At 46.3% G+C, this 23,741-nt stretch overlaps 1 long non-coding RNA gene across 1 annotated transcript in view; it reads left to right on the plus strand.

The window, feature by feature from the left end:
- Positions 1 to 23,741, plus strand: part of LOC142571186 (uncharacterized) — a 58,377-nt gene that overhangs the window by 11,787 nt on the left and 22,849 nt on the right. Inside the window, exons 2-3 of the long non-coding RNA XR_012825790.1 lie at positions 4,522 to 4,682; positions 20,957 to 21,051. This is a non-coding gene — a long non-coding RNA (uncharacterized LOC142571186). The remainder of the gene's footprint in view (positions 1 to 4,521; positions 4,683 to 20,956; positions 21,052 to 23,741) is intronic.

Genomic DNA, 23,741 nt, shown 5'->3' on the forward strand with positions numbered 1-23,741 from the left:
GGACGATATTGTCATCTTTTCGTCTGACTTCAGCCAACATCTTCATCGATTAGACGAAGTTCTCAAGTGCCTTGCGAATGCTGGTCTCCAGATCAATACAAAAAAATGTAAATTTGCAAGCAAAACAATAAAAGTATTGGGTCACGTCGTCTCAAAAGATGGCATCCAGCCTGAGCCCGAAAAGATTAGTGCCCTTCTTCAGTTTCCTCGCCCCCAGCAACAGAAAGATCTACGTAGTTTCCTCGGCTTGGCGTCATATTTCCGTAGGTTTATACGCAACTTCGCAGCAATAGCAGCACCTCTACACAAGCTACTGGTTACCGGTGCCTCTTTCACGTGGACTAGCGACTGCGAGTCGGCTTTTCAAGCTCTTAAGCGGCATCTTACTTCCGGACCAGTGCTTCGCCACTTTGATAATCGTGCCCCCACCATACTCCATACTGACGCAAGCGCACAAGGTATTGGCGCAGTACTTCTGCAGCGTAATACAGCATCTAAAGAGCAAGTCATAGCATATGCCAGCCGAACACTTTCTCCAGCTGAGCGGAACTACACCATAACAGAGCAAGAGTGCCTGGCTATCGTTTGGTCGATTCAGAAATTTCGCCCATACCTTTACGGCCGCCACTTCACCATCGTCACCGACCATCATGCTCTGTGTTGGCTGTCATCAATGAAGAACATGTCAGGACGCTTAGGACGCTGGATACTCCGCTTGCAGGAATATGACTTCACTATAACATACAAGTCTGGAAAACACCATCATGATGCAGACGCATTGTCTCGCTGCCCACTCTCACTCTCTCCAGGTAACGCGCAGTCGCCTACCCAACCACGTCGTTCCGATGCTACGCCTGCCTCTCACCAACTCTCGATAACGCCCCTGGACCAAGTAACGCTTTCATCACGCTCTGATTTCGTCTCGCTTCAGCGGGCCGACTCCTACTGTCGAGCTCTCATGGATCGCCTTAGTGGGTTCGCCGAACCACCCAACAGCCGCTTGCGACGCCAACTTCGGCAATTCCGCCTTCAAGGTGGCGTGCTACACCGCTACGTTTACCACCCAACAGGTCACCGGTGGGTCCCAGTTCTACCTCGCTGCCTTCGTTTGCGGGTATTAGAGGCACTTCACGACGATGTATCGGCTGGCCACTTAGGCTTCCACAAGACTTACGACCGCATAAAGACCCGCTGCTTCTGGCCTGGCCTATCCTCAACGGTGGCCAAATACATTGCCTCTTGTGCGTCATGTCAGCACCGCAAACGCTCGACATCCCCTCCTGCCGGTTTACTACAACCTCTCCCTTGCCCGGAGGCACCTTTTGAATTTGTTGGCATTGATTTATATGGTCCCTTGCCGTTGACACCCTCCGGTCACCGTTGGATTGTCACTTCGGTCGACCATTTAACAAGATATGCCGAGACTGCCCCTCTGCGATCCGGCACCGCTTCTGAGGTCGCCGACTTTTTCTTGCGCGCCATCGTCTTGCGCCATGGGGCTCCTCGCGTTCTTCTCAGTGACCGTGGCAAGGCGTTCATTTCACAAGTTCTCGAGGAAGTTCTTCGAGCCATTAATACCGTCCACAAATCTACTTCTACTTATCATCCGCAAACCAATGGCCTTACTGAGCGCTTCCACCGTACGCTGTCTGACATGATTTCCATGTACATCCGTCCTGACCACACTGACTGGGATAAAATTCTTCCTTTTGTGACATTCGCATATAATACTGCTATTCAACGGACTACCGGCTACAGCCCTTTCTTCCTTGTGTATGGACGATCTCCTTCCACCATATTCGACAGAGAACTATTTTTCGCACCTTCTTCGCCCAACGCGTCGCTTCCAGAAGATTTTGCTGCCCGAGTTGCACATTGCCGTCAAATCGCCCGGCAAAGCACAGAAGCTATCCAAGCTGAGCGCAAGCGTTACTGCGACAACAAACGCCGTGACCTACGTTTTCACCCTGGAGACCAAGTCCTGCTTTGGACTCCAGTCCGCACCCCAGGCCTCTGTGAGAAGTTCCTTCCACGCTACATTGGCCCATACACCGTTGTGCAGCAAACATCTGCAGTGAACTATCTCGTCCGCCCAGTACACTCCGTCACTGACCGGCGCCGCCGGAATGCCGAAATTGTTCACGTCTCGCGGATGAAGCCCTTCACTCCCCGTTTAGATAATGTCTAATCTGCGGCCAGGCTGGCCGCTTCCATGACGGGGGGAAGTTAGTGTAAGCACTATTAACGTACTTCGTCGTTTTCATTTGTACATAGCCATCATCATCTTCTTAGTTCTTCGACTTCTTCGCGCGTGAGCTGGGGGCGTTGCCTTTTGTGGAATAAACAGCGCTGGACAACTCGATCGGTCTCGGTATTATAATATATATATATATATATATATATATATATATATATATATATATATATATATATATATATAATTAGAGAACACAGCACAATCGCGTTCCCCGACCTAATTAGCTTTTTCAACCACTTTCACCCGAATACATATTTACTACTCACCACTCTCCTTGTGAAATCAACTTCCTCCACACGACGGTCTACTTTGAAAATAGAAAAACTCAGTACTACACCTTACCGGAAGCTTACGGATAGCCAGCAATATTTAGACTACTCCAATCGTCACCCGCAACACTGCAAGGAATGAATTTTTCTTAGACAACAAGTGAAACAAGAAAAATCTGCAGCGTAGCCAACGATTGTTTCCGCGACTTCATGACCTTAAAGCAACGCTAGCAGAAAGAAACTATCCACTAGTTCTTTTTGACAGAGCTTATTTGATCGCTTCTAGATTGGAGAGGCAGTCAGAATTAGCTAACAGCCTACACCAGAATCTGAGACACTGCCAGCCTTTATAGGAAAATATTATAATGCCCTCCCGAACATAAACAACATCCTACGAAAATGCCACACAATATTACCAACCAGCGTCTCCAAAAGCCTTCACGGCTGTACTAAGCGTTAGCTCTCGCCGCAAGATAAACTTTAAGGATATGTTAGTGCGCGCAAAAGTCAGCCAAGATCATTTTCCTCTAATAAAAGCACGTTGTCCCCGCAGGTGCAAACCTGTAGGTGCCTTCAAAGTGACATTAAAGTTAAAATCACCGCAAATAGTTTATACACACGGAGTGAGAAGTGGCTTTACTTGCAGTATGTAAGATCTGATTTGTATACTTGGACTTTTCTTCCGTAACAAACAATCTATCGGTGAAACGGGGAAAGCAACGAACGTATGTTTGAACGCACATCGCGCGCGCAGAACTCAAAAGCTACCCAAAGCCTTCGCTCATTATTTCAACCAACCAGGTCATAAGTTAAACTCTACATCCTACAGCCAAATTCCCGCTATGCGCGCAAGAGAAAATGCAGAGAATCGTAGGTTATCCGTAAATTCAAGACCTTCCTATAATTAGGCATAAGCGTCTCAAAGGCAGCTATATAATCTATTGGCTATGCTAAGTGTCGAGCTCTAGCAAACACCGCTGCGTTATTTTCCGCTAGTTACTTAGTGTTTTGTTTTTCTTTTCTTTCCTAACTTTCTTGCCTATTTATATATTCATCAGTAATTTCTTTCCCCATCAGCACCTTTTCCGGCCGCTTCTTTCATGCTCTCTTTCATAGAGGTGATTCTCACTGATCTCCAGCGGAGAAGATAATCCGCCCCCCCCCCCCCGTCGTTCAGACCCCTTTGACAAATAACACGCGCCTGGCTCACAAACGGTGCTACCTCACATTCCTCCTCCCACGGTGAATAGCACACCTTTCTTTTTATTTTTACATCCTCGCCGATTACTCACACTCTGTCGTTGCCTCGCCCACCCGCGTTACCTCCTCACCCCTGTAGAAGAAACCTACATATACAGGGTGTCCTACATAACTTGATGCAAGAATTTAAAAATCAAAGGCGCGTCGGAAGCGAATTGAACCGAACGCATACTATTCGCAATAGCCTATAGTAACTCAGGCATTTTTCCCTATAACTGGTTAATTAATTGTTGAATTACCCAACTAATTATTATTGGCTGAGGACTCCAAGGATACGCAGCTTTATAGAGCACCTTCAGAAAACACCAATTGAGTTGTTTTGTTGACGATGCATCTCACGTAGTCCTTTCTTCCGAGTTGCAAAGAAATCGAGCGAAATTTGAAAAAAAAAAAGCCACGTCACGGAGCGCTTGCGCGGTGGAATTGTGCTGCTCTAAGCGTGTGTTCGGGGAACAGGATCGGTGCATCGTGATGGCGACGAGAAGCGGCAGGGCGTTCTCTATCTCATCGGCAGCGCTCGGCCAGCAGCATGGATTTTCGCCGTCATCCGACGGGGGCCTACATTGTTCACCCAACGCACGCTTGAGAGCAGCATGATTCGCCTGCGCAAGCGCTCCGTCACGTGACGTGTTTTTTTTTCATTCTTTTGAGTTTCTGGTATTATCTAACATTTGGCGAGGACATCGCCAATATTCTATGCGTGAAGCGGCTATACCCGCCCATTATCCTTTACAGGTGCTACATCCTCCACATGAGTACTGGCTTTTGAGGCGAAGCCCTGAGGCGAACACTACCTTTACGACATCGAAGGCCTGCGTTCAGTTAGAATACATCGAGATCAATGACACATCTGACTTAGCTACGCTGGATGCTCGCAAGAGCAGTAAAGAAGAATGGTGTCTGAATTATTGTGTCCCTTTTTAACAAATTTTTCCATCACCTTCAAAAGAGGAATAATATATGTTTACATAGACACATGAAAATAGGACAACTAACAAAGTACCATTACAACTACCGAATTGCTGAGACCAGTACTGGAACTTAATTACAAAGCCTTACACAGAAGTCCTCAGCGAACTTATTTTTCCTAAATGACAGAAGCCACAGTAAAAAAAGGGATATAGTGCCCTAAATATCTATTGCGTAGCTTAGGTCCTGTAAAATAAAATACTATTTCAAAGTTTAGCTGTACCGTACCGAAGTTTAGCAATATTAAAGCAATTTTACTTACAGCACATGTTCCCTTAACACTGTCGATCGTTCATGATGCTATTGGGAGCCATGAACTGAGTAAGGGCATATAGTAACAAGAGTGCTTAGCACTTACATGGATAGGAAATCTGGTCAGCTTAACATGCATATTTTCATCCACCTCCACAATAATGCTCCGAGAAGAACGCAGTTCTACAACGGGTATGAATGTACAACCGCATCAGGTTTAATAATTCAATAGACAACCTAGCAAGTGGCAACTATTTCATTGTCGTCTGGCGCTACTGTTATTTTTGTGCACTTCATTCTAACAATATTCAATGCTGTGAAGAAAACCGTACCACGCAATCTTAAATAGCTACTTATCGACATTGCAATATTTTAGAAGTTTAAAGAGGAAATAAGCAGCAGACCGGATGCCTCGCTTCGGCGACACTGTAGTACAGTTTATATATTTTATGCCTAGTAGTAAATGCAGATGAAGATAGAAATGTGTTCTAATAAATGACCATTAGCACAGAGAAGGATCACTCAGTATTGTCTCAACGGAACCAATAATATCGAATTTTTGAAGGCCCGTTATGATAAGATGTCTCGTAATCTAAAACAGAACATTGAAAGACTTTCCATATAAGTTCCCCAGAAATGACATTTTTCTGTTTTCTTTAGAATGACATTATATAAAATTAACACTTCGGTAATTCTGAGGCTCATTAGGCCAACACGTGCTCAAGAAATCAAGAGGTACATTGCATCAATGTCATAGTTCTCAGCTATGAAGTGCTTTCAAACGACCGAAAGAGCTTTGAATTATTACAAATTCCAGAACTCGAGGCCATAGCTCAGTCGAAGCATTGAACTTTTCAAGAACACCTACGAAGGGCCTACGCATGTTGCACAGTTATCATATATGTTCAGAAGAAAATCATATGTCGTGGTTACAAGTGTTTTCAATCGATAGTATATGTCTGTGTTAGGGCTGGTTATTGTTATGTGGCTCTGTAGAACAATGTAGATAGGGAACTATTGTGCGTAGAAATAACGGGAGGTATCTCAGTAAGCGAGAAGTGAAAAATGAGCTTATTCTATTCAGCAGGGCAGGCGCTGACACTTAGCAGCGCTTAAGAATTCATCCATCCAAATTTAAAGGTGAAAACCAAACTTAAACGCACGACGCACCATGTTCCTCAGCATGAAAAATGAATTACTTGTCCTGCATCTCGGTACACCTCTAAAATACTTTAATGCTTATATCAAAGCCGAGAAGAGACAATGGTAGCGAGAACTGTTCGAGGCCTAACCTGTTCATGAACTGTGAGGGCAACAAGAGACAAAAACGAATAAGAGAGAATCATAAGCGATGTCTATGAAGTGAAGCTCTATTTAAAACGCGTGGCCAATATACACAAAGCGTATTTCACCTAAGCTGAAGAAAAAAACCAGTACACATTGTACAACAGCAGCATCAAGACCATGAGTGATTAAAACCGATTGAGCGTAAGTCAGCCATCCATCACTTGAGCACAGGATGAACTTAACCTTTAAAATAAATTGATGTGGACGCGCGATGTGCGTGGTTTTTGGTGTACAAGGTGTTGATTTTTTTATTGGTTTTACTACTTTGGTGGCCTCAGTGGCTATGGTGTTCGGCTGCTGAGCACAAGGTTGTGGGAACAAATCGCGGCCACGGCGACCGCATTTCGATGGGGGTGAAATGCAAAAATACCTGTGTACTTAGATTTAGGTGCACGTTAAAGAAACCCAGGTGGTCGAAATTTCCGGAGTTCCACTACGGCGTGCCTCATAATCGGAAAGTGGTTTTGGCACGTTAAACCCCATAATTTTAACTACTTTTTGACAACCACGTTGCATATATTGCCCGCGTGTTTGCATTCAACGTTGAGTTCACTGACATTGCTTGTGATCGTCTCTTCTGTTCCCTGTTTGTCGCTGTACTCACACATCATGAAGAGGCAAGATAGTTACACATGTGCCGTTTTATAGGGTGATCGCGTTGCATCGCCTAACATGTTAACACTCAGCGCAGGACGCGCCTGCATGTATTGTAATTTTCTGGAATGTTATCGATAGTTCTGTCCACTGTCTATTGTCACCGAAGCTTCTGTATTCCTATTGCCAGTATGCGCGACGCGAATGGTCTAAACCTTTCCGGAAGACACGTAGGCACCAGCGATTACTCTGGCACCTTTGATGACTCATGTATAAAAGACGACGCTCTTGATCCGCTGATCAGAATTTCAATGGTCGCCGACCGTGGTCTCCGCTATTGTTGTATTTTAAAGGTAACTCGATTTTGTGGGCTCAAGTTCGCCCAATAAAAAGCTATATTCGTCATCCACAATATTACCGATGTATTATTCACCATCACTACTACGTGACAATAGCGTGATCCTGGGAAGAAATCTTGAAGCAAGTGAAAATTGTAGTGACGCATACGTCACACAGACTCATATTAAAATCAACCTTTAGCAAATTTCGTCGAAAGTACAAAGTAAATAAACAACGTTTCCGGCAGCATAGACATAAAATGTTGTCAACCGCTGGAATGTGCAGGCAATTATGCGATTTTACGTGCCTAACCAGGAACTGATTATGAGACGCGCCGGGGTGGGGGACTCCGGAATATTTTTGACCATCTGAAATTCTTGGACTTACGCCTAAATATAAGTACACGGGAGTTTCTGCATATCGCCCCCATCGAAATTCGTCCGCCGCGACCAGGATTCGATCCCGCGGCCTCGTGCTTAGCAGCCCTGTTGCGTAATGAAGACCCCAGCCCTAGCCCACGCACTCCATCTTTTTATTCTATCGGTCGGGCGCTTTTTCTTCTTCCTTCCCTTCTCCTCCACGTCGCTATCTGTCGGCAATGATGTTCAAAATATTCCCTAGTGGCCAAAGTGATCACTCGGCAGCTGGTTCTTGGTTGCTTGCTTCGAGAGCGTACAACTTCTGAACGGGCCCTTTGATCGCCTATCCAAAAGCTACTAGAAATGCACAAACGCGCGCAATGTGGCCTTTTCCTGGGTACACTGACAGAACTGTGCACAGTTATTATGGCAGCGGACGTGCGCCGTCATCACGCAGAAGCACGACGTCACCTTAGTGTACCCGAGGTAATTCACGAAGGGGACTGTTGTGCGCAGCAAAGCAAGAGCAGGGCTGGTACTTTTTAGCGATGCCTTTTCCGAGTCTATGCTTTTTCATGCTTTTCGCGCTTGGCCAGTGGTCAGGGCGACGGTCTGCCCGCATTATCAACGGGATCGGACGGCCGTGCGTGGTGGATCATAATAACATAGAACAAGGCATAAAGCATCGCTACAAAACAGCGGCCCAGGTACGGCCGCTTCCATCCTATATATTGCTCCGCTGTGAGACGATCAGGATAGCGCATTCGGCGGAGCAGGTCTCAGCTTGTCGATGACGTCCAATCAGAACTGCCGGCTTCTTGTGGAACGCTTACGAGCAAGAACGTTTACGAACGTCTTTCGAGCAAGAAGTGCAACGGAGTAAGTAGTTGCAGTTCATCCGGTTTGCTGTTGAGATAACTGAGAGGTGTGCTGTTTATAACCGCGTCAACCTCGCAGAGAACTGCAGAGAAGGCCTTGGCGTTGGCACTGTCATTTCAAATATCAAGCACCCCATTTTTTAAACTATCGCTCGTGCCCTGTTTCTACTTCCTTCTCCTCTCCGTCGCCACCCGTCGGCAATGATCTTCAACAAGCCCAACACCACAGCCCCTAAGCAACCACGGCGGGTCGCAAGAATCTGGTTTATTACATAAGGAGATACTAAAGGCAAATAATAAGTCGACGTGGACGGTTTAAATATAATTCCAAAACCTCGCAACGCTTCCTTTGTGCCAAGAAAGGACATAGTTTACGAGAATGTAGCATCTGAAGAGTCCGAGACCCTTTTTCAAATTTCAGATCTCCCGCCACACAACTGCGGGAGGGTTGACGTTGCATACGCCATCACCACCCTTTGCTGCCTTCGGTGAGAAAAACGGCGCCCGACACACGGTGTCACCGAGCCAAGACATAGCGGTGCATGCGGCGCTGCAGCTGCTTTTTCGTCGAGTGTAGTCGACCGTTCTGGAAACCGGCGACATCACGTGGAAGTTCAATTCTCTGCTACTTGCAGTTTGTACAAGCTTGTGAAACGCGAAAGCGTGGGCGGCGCAGAGTCGAGCGAAAACGAAACTTTTCGACCGCCCACGTCATTGTCAAGGTTAATTCCACTCAGTTCTTTTTATAAAAATGAAATAGAACCGAAAAGGTAGCATTTTATTTCGTCTTATTACAGAATACAATATAGTTTCTTTTTTCGTAACGAGTGGTTGTGTACCAGAGGCAGAATTTAACTGAGGAGTGCTTTCTTCATCGGACAAGTGCTCGAATGTGCTCGGGGAGTCTCTAATCATGTCCTGCATTTACCTCAGGTTCTAGATTATTAAGGCACTGTTCGCGTTAATATTCACGCCTAAGAGATTCTCCAGCATTAGCCTGTCACTTTAGCTTGACTTAATATTTGCCTTTAATGTCCGTTTAAGGGAAGTGATACTTGGCAATTAATGGAATGCGCTGAGAGAAAAACCGGTGGTCGTAGAAATTATAGCTTGGATGTCAGGGCAAAGAACGCGTGCCAGCAGTCGAGACTAGATAAAATAAAATATAACGAGTTTAAAACTTGCAAGTCTAAAATATATTCCGCTGACGCAGGCTAAATGGAATAAGAAATTGTTTTAGGCGCTCATTATGCTGATACAAGCATAATCAGGCTGATCTTGTTGATAACACAGCAGTTGCACTCTTGAATTCGTATAAGTCGCAGCAGTACACAATCCTCCGTCAAAACCCAGGCATAGTTCTACCAACTGATAATTACTGATGCGGTCCTAATTACCCTCAATAATATCCCTTTGACTTTGTAGTCGCTGCCACCTGGGCGGACATGCCGTGCGACGCATGGGCTAGCTATGTGAAAGCTGTTGGGCATGGTTGACCGTTTGTGACCGATTTTGTTGAATGGCGTGATTCGGCCTACCTAACTTGTTCTATTAGATATGAAATATTCTAGCACACTGTAGTCTGTCTGACTTTTATCTCTCAAGCCGTGTAATTAGGCAGAACACCGGCGGTCTACTCGTGAAAAGGTAATACGCCTTTGTCGTAAACTTGATTGCGATAACCCGCCGTGGTTGCTCAGTGGCTATGGTGTTGGGCTGCTGAGCACGAGGTCGCGGGATCGAATCCCGGCCACGGCGGCCGCATTTCGATGGGGACGAAATGCGAAAACACCCGTGTGCTTAGATTTAGGTGCACAGTTAAAAAACCCCAGGTGGTCAAAATTTCCGGAGTCCTCCACTACGGCGTGCCTCATAATCAGAAAGTGGTTTTGGTACGTAAAACCCCAAATATTGTTATTATTGATTGCGATAAGTACTAACTCTAATGAGTCATTAGTGCATTTGTGTATGTTTACTTTTAACGTTGTCATTGGCTGCTTTCTAAGTTTATTACACACAAAGGCAGCGTGAGCCTCAACTTGTGAAAACTAAGCATTCTTTGCCTATGCTTGCTGCAAAAATTATTGTAATGGATGGATGGATGGGTGGAAAAGCTTTATTATGGTCTATTAGGTCGCGCTAATTTCCGAGCCCAAAGTGGGCCGTTTCCAGGTTGTGACCTGGAAACGGTCGCGGGCGCGTTAACATGCCCATAGCTGTTCTTTGAACGTGACACTGTGTACAACTGCGTCTCACCCCTCTTCAGTATTGTCCTCGCTGCGTAACGTGGAGCAACGACAGAGAATATGACTAAGATCTATGGTGTCTTTACAATTGTCCCATGTTGTAGGTGTAGAGAGCTCCGGATAGATCTTGATTAGAAGCGGGTTCGGATAGGTTCTTCTTTGCAAGAGCCTTAATGCCATGGGCTGAACTCTGTTTAGTTTAGTTTCCGCAGAACTACTACGCCTGTTTAGTTTACTGTGCGCAGTGGGGAAGACCCTGCGGTCTAGGTAGAAGTGCTTGGTTAGCTCTTTGTACTTGAGGAGGTGGTTCCCGCAATCTGGAACCTCAGCATCTTCTTGCCTTGTGGCTGCACGGTTGGCAAGTCCTCGTGAAGCATTGTGGGCAGATTCGTTGAGGTTCGCCGGAGTACCGGTGATTCTCCCATATAAGCTGGAAACCCGATGATGTTGCGGGGTTTGCCACCTTCTCGTCGAGAATTGCCAGGGCTTGTCAAGAGATGTCACCTTTGTCAATGATCGGACGGCTGCCCTAGAATTGCTGTGGACGCTGGATGTCTTTCGCTCTAAAGGTGCCATTGCAATGGCTACCGGTTCTGCAATTTCTGGTTGTGTGGTGTACGTGCAAGCTGCGTTGATGAGTTCACCTTTGCAGTTCAGAAGAACCACTGTGAAGGCTCGTCTATTTTACATGAAAGCCGCGTCGACGAACGATCTTTCTTGAGCTTGAGTTTTACCCTGCTCTAGTAGGGCTTCGCCTCTGGCTTCCCTTCTCCCCAGATTATGAACGGGGCGAACATTCCTTGGAACATGCATGACTGGGATATTCTTCCGCAGATCTTGGGGAATTGCTCCACCGTTATTATGTAGTGCTGTGATTGGTATACCGATCCGTTTGAGGATGTGTCTTCCTGATGGCGTGATGGGGAGTTTAATGAGCTGGGCTCTTCCATGTGCTTCAGCTATTTCCTCCAGTGTATTCTGCAGCCCTAGTTGCATGAAGCTTAAGGTAGTCAAGGTAATCAAGGTAACCTAAGAGCTACCTTGATTACCTGCCTTAAAATGCATTGAGTTTTCTCTTTCGGAACCCTGTCACTCGTTCATGGCTGCTACGTAGGGGAAGTGACATAGAACAAAGGCGTGAACTAGTCGGGCAACGTTGTCTTCTCCAAGCCCATGTGGGCGGTTAGTTACTCTTTTGATGAGCCTGATTGCGTTGCCTGCTTTCTGAGCGATACGTAGAATCAATTGATCATTGGACCCGTTGGCTTCTATCAGCATGCCCAGGACCAGGATGGAGTCCACCCTTGGGATGACGCTTCCGCTCCTGGTGTAGAGTGTTATGTCGTTCTCCCCACGAGGATGTCATCCCCTGGGTGGGCGGCCTTGTCTCTTAGGTCGGCATAGTAGGAACTCAGATTTCTTGGTTGAGCATCGGAGTCCCATTGGGATGAAGTACTCTTCATCGAAGTTTACGGCATCCTGTCATATTTGTTTTATCTCGCCGTCGCTGCCTCCAGTACACCATATCACGACGTCATCCGCGTAAATGGTGTATTCTATGCCTTCGATGTCTTCGAGTTTTCGGGAGAGACCTATCGTGGGAGATATTGAAATGAGTGGGCCAGATGACCGCTCCTTGGGGTGTGCATCCCAGCCTTGAGCGTGGCCATCCTTCCACAGAGAAAGGCTTCGAGATATTGATTAAAGTGACTACCCAGACCAATCTTCGAAATTTTGAGTGTAAATGTATGGAGGATATATCGAAGGCTTCCGCCATGTCTAATCCCAGTATTGTTCTCGTGTCGCTGGTCTTGTGGCTGATTATTTCATTCTTCAGTGGAAGCATGGCGTTTTGCGTAGATAAACCAGGTCTGAAGCCAATCATCGTGTGAGGGTAAACCTCGTACTCTTCCAGTGACTGAGATAATCGATTTAGTATTGCATGTTCAGCAAATTTTCCTACGCACATTGTGAATGACATCGGTCGTAGATTCTCGGAGGCCGGGGGCTTGCTAGATTTTGGGATTGAAGTCGTGTGCACCGTCTTCCATTCGCCAGGAGCCTTACAGCTCTTCCACATTTGGTGAATTAATTGTGTCAAGTACTCTATGTAGCAGTCATCCGAATTGCGAAGCATCTTGTTTGGTCCATTGTTGGGACCGGGGGCAGATTTTCCGTTGAGGTCGTGTAAAGCCGTCCTGACCTCTCCTACTATGAACTCAGCGTCCAAAGTTGGGTTCTTTGTTCCCGTATATTCCAATCGGGAAGGGGGTGGCGGCTGCGTGTCCTGGACAGATAGGTACCTCGATAGATAGGTACGGATTGGCCCACAAGATGACAAGAATTAAACCTGAGGTAACGACCTGTGTGCGTAGGCTTCTTGCATACTGAGAAGGCGAGAGCGCCCTCATCCCGACAAACCAGTACATCCAAGAAAGGCAACAAGTGGTCTCTCTCGTGTTCAATTGTGAATTGTATGTGTGCATTTTGGGTAATCAGGCAGTCCAGGAAGCGTTGGATGCCTTGCTTCTTCAAAATACAAAAGCAGTCATCCACGTAGCTATAAAAAACTTTAGGTGCCGGGTTACATCCACGTAGCGATACCCAGACAAAATGACGGGGGTGAGCGTTTATTGGAGTAGGGTAACGTGGTTTCTCAGGTAGCCATCAAATAAATTCCTGCAGGGGTGCCTTTTTATGTTGGTAGCCCTTGCAGTTCCACTGCCACATTTTGAATTGACTAGTTTGCGCAGCCATCTTGATTTGGCTGGGGTGCATTTTTTAGTGTAGTGAGACTGTTAGACTTCGTGCGTTGTACTAGAGGTTCAGAGACCTTAAAGTCTAGAGCTGTGACCACCATATTGTTAAGATACGCTTCCATCTTCAGGAATCTGTGCTTAGTGCACACTTCAATGGCTGCAATACCTGACTTGAATTGCACCAGCCTTTCGTGTATCTGCTTCACACTATCGCTGAGCGTTGTGAACATTTATCTCCCTTCAGATTTCGCCGTTGTAGACGCTTGTTCACATGTTGTTATGGCCCGGTCCTCGGGCGCGTGTCTCTCCTTGTTACCCTCCTCATTAGTAACGTCCATGGGTGTCTCCTTGTCACCCTCCTCAATAGTAACGTTCCACTGCTAGTAGAGGGCGTCTGATATCTAGCGGCTGAGAGCTTCCTCTAATTCCTGCCATCTCCGTAATGACCTTGTCTATCATAGTTCTTAACCTATCATTGTATCTATCTGGTTGCCCTATCCTATCATTTTCTACTCTGCTATGTTCTTGCTGTGGCGTTCACTCGTGCGTTACCTGTGTTCCGTAACCTCTTCCTCGGACTCGATCGGCCCAGGTGACTGCCGTTGATGATTTTCTTCCCTGGCGTATGGAGGTCCTCCAGGCCAGTTGAAGCACACCTGTGCCCTGTTGGAGGAGGAGCGTCCACCAGCTTTGGATCGGCTCCTGGATCTCGAGCGGCTCCTGGTTCTGGAATGATTCTTCGAGCGACCTTTACATTAAGGGCGCATTTCCGCAGGAGTTTCCCGGTTGGTGGGCGCGCTGCCAATTTGTTGTAGTTTTGCTTCCTCGTAGGCTCGTTCCATTTTTTTCTCTTTTGACCATCTATGGTATCTGGAAACGTTCCTTGCAGGCTTTATCGACAGTAAGGTGTGGTCCTCCGCATAGGCCACATTTCCTTAAGCATTGGCAGGACTCCTGTGGGTTGGGTCTACCACATCCTCTGCACATTGCTTCTTCTGGGGTCGGACACACATCCTCTCGATGGCTAAGCTTGCCACATGCGTAGCAAACGTCCAGTTGCTTGCGGTAGAGAAAACATATCACCAGGGTCGGGACGTACCTTACGAAGTTTGGTACGTTAAGGCCGTCGAGAGCGATGATCACTGTACCTGTGTGCTTAATTCTCTTCGCTGCTAGGGCTAGCGGATTTCTGTCGTTGACAATGTTTCTCTCCAAGACCGCAGGACCATTGTTGACGTAAATCTTCCATATCACGCGCTTGCACGTGGTGTGCGGAGCCGTTTCGTAGGCGCTGATTTCGAAGTACTTGGCTCCAATTTGGATCAGCCTTGTTCTTGAGTACTTGTCTGCATTGTGCCTTTCAGGAGTGCTAGCAATCACGATATTGTGCTGATAGTTGGGAGAGATTACGGCCTCGCTGGCCTGCGACAGGTTAAACCCGCCACTTCGACGATGTCCCTCCCTATGACGGTGGGCCCAGTATTGGTTATGTTAGGCCCTCTCCTTGGTCGGAGCCCGATTTTGATGTGTTCCTTCGGCATCGGTGGGTTGCAGGATGCTCTTACTATCCGGTTCTTAAATTCATCGCTTGTCTTCATCCTGGGCGACCCGCTGACGCAATGCCCAGCCTGGCTCGAAGCGCCTACGCCGCGGTCGACTCGGCCAGCTATGGGGCTGGATCACTTCGAAGATGCTGTTTTCCAGCCATATTCCTCAGTAAGCTCTTCGGTGGGTACATCCTCCCCTTCCACAATAATCTCCACGATCTGCAGCCCTTCCTTCGACAGCGCTGTTTGGAGCATAGTCGACGCTAAGCCTAGCAGAGCGGCGGCGTGGTCCGATCACAAGAAGTCTAAGAAAATGAGGAATTGTCCACCCACCGTGAAAAAATCTTGGTATCGGAGTAATCCACAGCGCTTTACCCCTCGATTGGGGTGCATTAGATTAGGTTAGATAGGGAGGAGGATCTTTAGGAGGATTAGTAGTGATTCGGCGGCTGTAAACATTTAGGAAGTGGTAGTCCATGTTTCCACAGCACTTTTCATACGTATAGAAATTGCGGGGTCCTTTCATAGAAGGCCGGCGGTAAACGCTTGGTGCAACATATTTCCGTAGTCACATGCTGGAGCGCTGACCTATAGGGTACAGGGAGGTAGCTCCATTGTGCGCCAAGTTAACACACGCTCGTTAAGGAAGAGCTCAACCACAATACATAAGTCGGCTCTCCATAGGTATCGAAAACGAACGTTTGATAAAGTGTGTGACGACGGCGCCATGACGACGACGCAATGACGATGTTAGCATGACAACAGCGACATGATCCGGATTGAATGACGACATAATGATTAGGATGGAAAGACGCAAAGGAATGATAATTCTGATGCGACGACGGTGTGACAACGGTGACAGGAACATACTATGATGAACACGGCGTTACGACGACAGTGGCGTGACGGTAGCTGTATGGTCGAAAAGTTCTTTCCATTGGCAAAAATTTATTCTAATATTTCGCAGTGTGGTTTTTTCCGTTGCAAGGTTCAGAAGACCCACATATTGCGCAGAAATGGGATCAGATACCTTTTCACGAATTGGCAAATCGTTGTGTAGAAGACTATAGGGACATTTTTACATGTTCCTGACGCGAATAGGGTTAGTCATAAAGAGCGCTGGCCGAGTCCGAAGGCACCATGTTTAAAAGAACTCCCTTCTGAAAAATCCGGACAACAACGGCCCGCGGCGTCGAGGCAAGACGTGAAAGTGTTGAATCTGGGCTTCCAGCTCCCGTATCCATCTGCAACATCTTAATTTCATGGTACTTATCATTATGACGATGCTTGACTGCCCGTTAATAGTATTTGCCATGTCTTCATACCATTTCCGCTGCCGTGGAATATCGCGGCGGCAAAGTGGCGCCGCGCTAATCTTAGCGTGGGCTGGCCCCAGCCGTCTCCGGTTGCATGCGTGCTGAAAACCGTTCGGGCTCACTAAACTTACCCTATGCACTCGGGCTGAGTTAGCCCGACTGCACGCGCATTCCGCTCATCCGCCCATCATATACATAAATTGTACTGGCCGAAACGGGCCCGACAAACCGACTCGACTCACCTCTATCGGGTTCATGTTAATGCCGTGAATGCTTTTGCGGGTTCTTCTTTTACTTATATTGAGGGCATCCATTTAGTAAACAGTGTGGTACAGTAAACATGCCCTAATCAACTTTTGGCGACCAGGAAGTTTCGCCGCAAGGGCATTGCTAGCGGTAATATTTTTCATCATCATCATCAGCCTGGTTACGCCCACTCCAGGGCAAAGGCCTCTCCCATACTTCTGCAACTACCCCGGTCATGTACTAATTGTGGCCATGTTGTCCCTGCAAACTTCTTAACGTCATTCTCCCACGTAACTTCCTGCCGCCCCCTGCTACGCTTCCCTTCCCTTGGAATCCAGGACGTAACACTTAATGACCATCCGTTAGCTTCCCTCCTCATTACATGCCCTGCCCATGCCCCCCCCCCCCCCCCCCATTTTTTTTCTTGATTTCAACTAAGATGTCATTAACCCGCGTTTCTCTCCTTACCTAATCTGCTCTTTTCTTACACCTTAACGTTACACCCATCATTCTTCTTTCCATAGCTCGTTGCATCGTCCACAATTTAAGCAGAACCCTTTCCGTAAGCCTCCAGGTTTATGCCCCATACCTGAGTACTGATAAGACACAGCTGTTATACACTTTTCTCTTGAGGTATAGTGGCAACCTGCTGTTCATGATTTGAGAATGCCTGCCAAACGCACCCCAGCCCATTCTTATTCTTCTGGTCATTTCAGTCTCATGATCCGGATCCCTGATCACAACCTGCCCTAAGTAGATGTATTCCCTTACCATTTGCAGTGCCTCTCTACCTATTGTAAACTGCTGTTCTCTTCCGAGACTGTTAAACATTACTTTAGTTTTCTGCAGATTAATTTTCAAACCCGCCGTTCTGCTTTGCCTCTCCAAGTCAGTGAGCATGCATTGAAATTGGTCTCCTGAATTACTAAGCAAGGCAATATCATCAGCGAATCGGAGGTGCTAAGGTATTCTCCATTAACTTTTATCCCCAATTCTTCCCACACCAGGTCTCTGAATGCCTCCTGTACAAACTATGTGAATAGCATTGGAGAGATCGTATCTTCCTCCCTGACGCCTTCTTTATTGCGATTTTGTTGCTTTCTTTATGGAGGACTGCGGTGGCTGTGGAGCCGCTATAGATACCTTTCAGTATTTTTACATATGGCTCATCTACACCGTGATTACGTAGTGCCTCCATGACTGCTGAGGTTTGGATTGAATCAAGTGCTTTTTCGTAATCAATGAAAACTATATATAAGGGTTGGTTATATTCCGCACATTTCTCTATCGGCTGATTGACAGTTTGAACATGGTCTATTGTTGAGTAGCCTTTACGGAATCCTGCCTGGTCCTTTGGTTGACAGAAGTGTAAGGTATTCCTGATTCTATTTGCGATTACCTTAGTAAATTCTTTGTAGGCAACGGATAGTAAGCTGATCTGTCTATAATTTTTCAAGTCTTTGGCGTCCCCTTTCTTATGGATTAGGATTATGTTAGCGTTCTTCCAAGATTGCGGTACGCTCGAGGCCATGAGGCATAGTGTATCAGTTTTTCCATGAGGCATGAGGCATAGTGTATCATAGTGGCCAGTTTTTCTAGAACAATATTCCCGCCATCCTTCAACAAATCTGCTATTACCTGATCTTCCCCAGCTGCCTTCCCCCTTTGCATAACTCCCAAGGCGTTCTTTACTTCTTCCGGTGTTACTTGTGGGATTTCAAATTCCTCTAGACTATTCTCTCTCGCATAATCGTCGTGAGTGCTACAGGTACTGTATAAATCTCTATAGAACTCCTCAGCCACTTGAAGTAACGATATTGCCCGCATTATCTCTTAAGGCATACATCTGATTCTTGCCTATTCCTACTTTCTTCTTGACTGCTTTTAGGCTTCCTCCGTTCCTGAGGGCATGTTCAATTCTATCCATATTATAGTTCCTTATGTTAGCTCTCTTACGCCTGTTCATTAACTTAGAAAGTTCTGCCAGTTTTATTCTAGCTGTAGGGTTAGAGAATTTCATGCATTGGCGTTTCTTGATCAGATCTTTTGTCTCCTGCGATAGCTTACTGGTATCCTTTCTAACGGAGTTACCACCGACTTCTATCGCACACTCCTTAATGATGCCCATAAGATTGTCGTTCATTGCTTCAACACTAAAGTCCTCTTCCTGAGTTAAAGCTGAATACCTGTTCTTTAGCTTGATCCGAAATTTCTCTAGTTTTCCTCTTACCGCTAACTCATTGATTAGCTTCTTATGTGCCAGTTTCTTCCGTTCCCTCCTCATGTCTAGGCTAATTCGAGTTCTTACCATCCTATGGTCACTGCAGCGCACCTTGCCGAGCACGTCCACATCTTGTATAATGCCAGTGTTAGCGCAGAGTATGAAGTCTATTTCATTTATAATCTCGCCATTTGGGCTCCTCCACGTCCACTTTCTCCTAACCCGCTTGCAGAAGAAGGTATTCATTATCCGCATAATATTCTGTTCTGCAAATTCTACTAATAACTCTCCCCTGCTATTTCTAGAGCCTATGCCATATTCCCCCACTGACTTGTCTCGAGCCTGCTTCTTGCCTACCTTGGCATTGAAGTCGCCCATTAGTATAGTTTATTTTGTTTTGACTTTACCCATCGCCGATACCACGTCTTCATAAAAGCTTTCGACTTCCTTGTCATCATGACTGGATGTAAGGGTGTAGGCCTGTACCACCTTCAATTTGTACCTCTTATTAAGTTTCACAACAAGACTTGCCACCCTCTCGTTAATGCTATAAAGTTCCTGTATGTCACCAGCTATATCGTTATTAATCAGGAATGCGACTACAGTTCTCGTCTCTCCGCTAAGCCCCGGTAGCTCTGTACGTGCCCGCTTTATAGCACTCTATATGCTTCTTTTGTCCTCCTAACTTCACTGAACCCTATTATATCCCATTTACTACCCTCTAATTCCTCCAATAACACTGCTAGGCTCGCCTCACTAGATATCGTTCTAACATTAAACGTTGCCAGGTTCAGGTTCCAATGGCTGCCTGTGCGGTGCCAGGGATTCTTAGCACCCTCTGCTGCTTCACAGATCTGACCGCCGCCGTAGTCAGTTGCTTCGCGGCTGCTCGGGACTGAGGGCCGTGGTTTATTGTTGTATTCATATTGGAGGTTGTGGCCAAGTACTGCACCGAGGTGGCCAATCCTCCTCTGGTGAGAGAGTGCGTTACCGGTTCTGTTCACTGGAATCAGGCCGCACTCCAGGCCTGTTTATGCAATTTTCTCAACACACAGTTGTTTTTCCGGTGGAAAATTGCGCGGCACCGGGATTCGAACCACGGTTCTCTTGTAAGCGAGGCGGCTACTCCACCGCCACCGCAGGAGTTATACGGCACATTTACCCTACAGTGGTGCCTTCTTTGATCAGTCAAGGTGGACCAATCTGAGCTTGCTTAAAACGCACAGATGGCACTCAACTGGACAAACCTGGTATTTACGAACTGCACATGTGTGGCCACACATAATAGAGGAGATTCTTTTTAAAGAGGGTCCCCGTACAGTGATAAACTAAAAGAAAAGAGGTATTAAAAAGGGGGGGGAGAAAAAAAGAAGGAAAACAAAAAAAGGAAGAGAACAGGGAATTTGAACTCGTGACACTTGGATGTTGCCCAGAGAGATAGCTCAGTCGGTTGGTCCGTCAGGCCCAAGGTTACATTGAAGCGCCATAACTCCTGTTCAGAGCCTCGTACTTACGTGGAAAGAGACTGATGTTGGTTGATGGAGTGGTTGGAAGGCATACTTTCGAGAGGATTGATCCTAAAATATGTATATTTCGGTATCTATGTTTTCTGTATGTTTCTTGCAGCATTCATTGCAGTATCTAGGTACGTTGGTAGATGAAGTAATTAATTTAGGGCAATGATGACTAACGCTGTTGCATTAAAGTTCGTATGCGCATAATATCGGTGTTAGCCTTGAAGTAAAGTCTCTTCTTCGCGTTTTCTTCTTCAAGAAAAAATGCCCCTTGTGTACCGCTATTTCCGTTTTCAGCAAATGTTTTATTCTCATTGACAAACGCTTAAACATATGGTAGACCAGCAACAATGCTACGTTTAGAGTGAACCAAACTACTACACCCCTCGTGTGAATTTTTTATCAATTTCCATTTCTACATTGAGTCGTGCTTACTACTTCAACGTTAGTATTATGAAAGCTGTGTTCAATTATTGGCACGAAAATATCTTTTTGCTTCTTATTCCAATAAATTCGAAATTATGACCGAGCTTATAACTGCTCCAAATATATTCTAAGGTTGAATTTACGAAACTTCTTTTAGGAACCCTGTCATGTATATCGCCTCCGCAATTGCTGGGAATGAAAACAAGTACGATATTCTGCAATTCAGTCTATTTGAAGACGACAGCAATGCAGGTACGTAAAATTTGTCTTCGTGAACATTGCCAGGCGTTCCTGGTAAGTGACCTTCATAGGATATATGCTCTAGTGTGTAGTTTGCAGCCCCATCGTTGCGTCTCAAAAGTCTACACCTCCCTATTATTGCTTTACTGCTGTTCAAGCACTGAGTGCGCATTCCAAGAAAGCTTGTACGCTACAACTGTTACAGAGGGAGGTTGTTAGATAATCCTCATGCTTGACCAATATTAGTGCAAGTCACTATTAATGCAGTCAGTGGCAAAAACACTCAATAACAAAATTATTTTTGAATTCGACCCCAGGTGCTTTGCGTAACGTAATCCTCCACTCCGTTACCTTGGCAGCGGAGCGAAGGTCTTCCGCTACCAAGGTGAGAGTTATATGCAGGCGCATTGCCGTCCCATTTGGAACGTGTGTGCAAATTCTTTAAAGGCACATTAGTATGAACGGTGCTGGCATTAAGCGTTCAGGTAAAACTTTCTAATGAAACCAAATATTTCATCGAGTTTACCAAGTGGGCCACTATCCCATTCCTGACATACGATTTTGCTTGCCGGCACTGGTCGCCGTATTTTTATTCAACCCACCATATCGGAGGCCCCACGTGCGCTCGATGCTTGTGCCTGAATCTAAGCCTGTGCTGATAGTCAGGCAGTGCGGGTAGCCAGAACGAGCAACTTCACTGAGTAAGACTCTTCATGGCGTAGCTCGTCACTGCTAGACATAATTTCTCCACAAGGAGGAGATTATCATTGCGCGACCGGCGAGAAAGGCGAATCATACTTTAGAGACCGGCTTGCATTGGTCCACCATATCGCATGGCATAGTTCTTTTGTTTTGCACGATGGTACTGCTGCATTAAATAAATTGTCAACTCATCACTATCAATTGAAGTTACGTTGAAGTGCATTAAGGATATTTCTTCAGTAAATTAGATAACAATAGTCTTCTATTTTAATGTTATTTTTATTATTATACTCAATATAATTGTGGCTATCTTTGCCATTGTCATTAGTATCTTATTCCTGTTATTAAAACCCTAATTTCTCCGTGCTCTTGTTCCAAGTAACTTTTGGAACCCAGCGCTCACACGCAACACTTTTGTCAGTTCTTAACGAAAATTTCAAGCCTTGCGTGCCCTATCGCAAACTTAGATTTGCCAGAGCCAGCAAGCACTTATGACCTACGCCTACTTAACAAACTATTCCCACAACTTTGTTGCTGCAACCGCGAACCGTTGTACCCGTTGCACTTGCATCTGTAACATGCATTTTCGTATTGCTGTTGCTCTCCTATATTGTGTCCGTTATAATGGGCCGGGCTTCGCAGTGTTACTTTTGTTAATCCTTTTGATCACTATTATTCTCGCAGTCATTTGATAGCCACGTAGAGGAACAAGATAAAAGTACTGGGACAACACTTTACTGAAAGATACGCAAGGCACACACCAGAGCGCTCACTTTCAACCTAGTCGCGAGGCATCTAGTTGCACCCTCGCAGACTTTGATGGTGGCTCAAACTGCTGCTTGTTTTCTTGCCGAATAGCTCACACATACGGCAGCACTGGTGAATAAACTGGCTTACATAGAGCCCAATCTGCAGTGTCCCTACCAGTGGCCGGCTATGTTCGCTACCAAGTTATGCATCGAAACCAACAACGGGACATAAATATTCACAGGACAAGAGACATAGCTTTTCAAGTGCATACTTACTTTAATAAAGCGGAGCCTTCAGTGCCTACTTTCCTATACGTTGACGCATGGGCTAGGTTCGGCTTCTTGACGTATAAGTTGGGTTGGACCTATAGGCAGCGAAATAGTAAACTTAACTGAGCTTGGAAATAAAGCGATCAAAAGGGGTCGTTGCCGCTGACAGTTTAATCCACGGTCGAGTGGATCGTGTGGATGCTACGGTGAGGTATCCTGCGTCTTGCTGATAGGCCGAGTAGGCACATAATCTGTGTTCAAGCACACAAAGTGGGAGAATAACAGTTCATTGCATTTGCCGAAACGCGTCATGACAGCTGTTGCTTCACTATAAACATCGCGCAATGACCTTTATATGTGCAGATTTATTTTAAGTTCCTCCTTGGTTAAAGAATTGTCCCTATGAGGACGCCAAAGGGGCTTAACACCTTCGTTACACATTACATATATGTGAATGTGCCCAATTGGCTTAAACGCCAGGCATAAATTAGCACGTGTAACGAAGAAGAAGCGCCGGTTAGCCCGGCGTACCTCCAGCGTAAGAAATGTAACGAAGAAGTGCCGGTCAGTCATGCGCATAACCAGCGCTTTACGCACGGGGCGTGTTCTGAGTGCTCGTAGGGTTTTGACTACCGCACCGAGTTTGACCTCTCACTCCTCGCGTGCCCTGTCAATGAACACCTTGACATTTGGTGGAGGTGCTGGGTCCGACTCTATCAACGCTGGAACTTCGAAGCCGAACCCTTCAACTATATCGGCCCATGCCGGACGATCCTGCCCTGCCTTCTCAAACCATGCCTGACAGTCCAGCTCAACAACTGCTGTCACGGCCCCAACCGTCATCTGCCCTGGCGTGCAGCGTCAACAGGATCCTACTATTTTTGCGTGTACAGGTGATCAGGACGTCGAGAACTGGCTCGCCTCGTACGACAGAGTCAGCGCGCACAACCACTCGGACAATACGGCAAAGCTCAACAACGT

This window comes from Dermacentor variabilis, chromosome 2 (assembly GCF_050947875.1).
Source record: "Dermacentor variabilis isolate Ectoservices chromosome 2, ASM5094787v1, whole genome shotgun sequence".
NCBI classification, from domain to species: Eukaryota; Metazoa; Arthropoda; class Arachnida; order Ixodida; family Ixodidae; genus Dermacentor; species Dermacentor variabilis.